Source organism: Octopus bimaculoides, chromosome 10, assembly GCF_001194135.2.
Source record: "Octopus bimaculoides isolate UCB-OBI-ISO-001 chromosome 10, ASM119413v2, whole genome shotgun sequence".
In the NCBI taxonomy this organism is placed as follows: Eukaryota; Metazoa; Mollusca; class Cephalopoda; order Octopoda; family Octopodidae; genus Octopus; species Octopus bimaculoides.
The window spans coordinates 31,435,230-31,437,918 of record NC_068990.1 but is presented as its reverse complement, the minus strand read 5'-3'; positions in this window follow the sequence as shown (position 1 = coordinate 31,437,918).

The window sequence follows — 2,689 nt, the reverse complement described above, 5'->3', positions numbered from 1 at the left end:
TATATATATATGCATACATTAGGCTTCTTTCAGTTTCTTTCAACCAAATCCACTTTCAAGGCATGGCTTTGGACTACAGTAGAAGACACTTGCTCAAGGTGCCACACAGTGGGACTGAATCCAAGACCATGTGATTGGGAAATAAACTTCTTACCACACACACCATAGCTGCACTTGCATATTGTAAATATACATACTAAAGGTAAAATAATACCATTAAATTCACAACTAAATCAGAAGAGGTTTGTTTTCAGTTGTATAAGAAATAATGGAAAAATAATATAAATCAATTATTGTTGCTATAACTTAAAGCAATTCCTTTAATTTTCTACAAATCTATCAAAACCAATACAATAAAAAATACAAACCTGGTTATTTTAGATGTACTGAAAGTAAACACAAACATTAATATTACCTGGATAAACTAAATAATATATGCACCAGTTATAGCATTTGCAAAAGATCTGCTTATATATATAGGCATATCAAAAGTCAAGCAACCAATGGAAGGAACATGTACTGGCAAAATTCTCTGAATCTTTAATGAAATCAAAAATGAAAATAAATTTATAAGAACAGAGACAAGTATTATTAACCCAAGAAATAGTTCAAATGTTACATAAAACACTGGAAAAAAAACAACTAGAAGTAAATGTTTAGCTGAAGTATCTAACATGGCACATATAAAGTAATGGTGTTAATAGTCAATGATAAATTGAAAGAGACAAAAACAATATCTGAATGGTTAATCAATTAGGAAAACTATCTTAACCTACAAAACCAGCAATCCCACAAAACTATAGTCCCTTAAAACTAAGTTCCTGAAGCTTTTAACTGCAATAATATCTCAGAGAGTAAATAACTACCTGGACAAAACAACACCCTTCCAAAAGAAATAAAAGGATGCTTCAAAGACATGTAGTAGTAAAGATCAATTACTAATTAATAAATACATACGTAAAAGAACAAAAAAAATTATGGGTATATCATGAATGACTAAAAGATTATATGAAAAGTATTCCTCATACATAAATTTTGGAAGAATTAGTGGTAAGGTAGCACCGATAATAAATAGGTGCACCAAGCATGCCATGTATTTTCCTGCATGTAAAGAGAATGACAAGATGCATCTACATAACTTTACTTTTTCCAGTATAGGCATTATATATTGTAATCAAATTACATTAAACTTAATTTAGATTTTCTAATTCATGCAAATTGCTCATAAAATATTCAATAAGTAAATCACATTTCTGACTTATGTATGATACACAAATTAGTCTTGCTATTTCAGCTAAGTCTTGGTTTGTGTCTGACTTAAAAAGCAATTGCTATTAAGTTCTCTTCAGAGCCAAAATGGTGAGGAGTGCTAATCTTCTTAAAATTGATCATCCATCCAGGAAACATGCTAGGATCACCTTATTCATCTGTGTACAAAGAAAATAGTGAATATCTATTTACCTTCGCACATTTTTACTTACCAAATTGTAAGCATTATAAATTGTAGGTTAAGCACATTAAATGTATCTTAGATTTTCTGATATATGCTATTTGTGTATAAAATATAACATGTGTGTGTCTTTCTCTGTCTGTCTGTGTGTCTCTCACTCTCTCTCTCATATATATATATATATATATATATATATATATATATATACACACACACACACGCAATGAGACAAGGTTCGTTTCCCAACCATTGGGAATTATCTTTATTTGTATGTTTGTGTGTGTTTGTATATATATATATATATATATATATATATATGTAGTAACAGAAAAAGAGGAATTTCGATTATCCCCACGTGATGAGTTGTAATATTAAAAAAGGAAACTAAAAAAAAGGAAAATACACACACTTTACATAGTTTTAATATAATTCTTAATATATCGACCGGTTTCGCTTTCGCTATTCATGATATTATGGTTTACTTATTTGAATATGTATTTTCTTAAGAAGAATTTTTTGTCCATGTTGTGTGTGATGATATTTACCAGCGAATGACTTCACAAGTAGAAAAATAAGGGGAGGTAATTGGTTATCGTTATTAATGTTATTGTTGTGGGCAAGGGAGATAACTGTTCAACTTTCGGTAAGGGGAGGGGAAACAGTTACCTGTATCATCATGATTTGTACTGGGTATCAAAACGCAAACTTCATGACTGCTTCTGTTCTCTGTGAACACTTTAAAGGCTATAAACCATGACATGGACAGCTGCCACGAAGACTATGAAGCTGTGGCTAGCAGGGCTAGCAGGAAGGGACACAGTAGGCATTCTGATTGTATCAGCACACCAGAATTCAATCCCACATCTTTAAACAAAGGCTTAGGCTCAATTCAGAGGGCTGTGTGAAGCAGCAGGAGATTGTGATCAATCCCTGGCTGGAAAGGGTTGCTATTGGAAAGCCATATGTGTGGCATTGAGATTCAGATCCTTGCCATACCTCCAGAAAGAGTCAGAAGTGGTTGTCAGAGAATCACCAGCCCCAATTTCTGGCTTCCTAATTCCACCAATATTTATCTTATAAATTACTCTATGTGGGGCTCACTTGAGAAAGACACCAGCTGCTCTGCCTGCAATACTAAGGCTGAGCTGGTGGCCAATATCGAAGAGGTGTTTGAAAATCTTCCCATGGACACAGTGAGGAAGATATATATATATATATATATATATATATATATATATA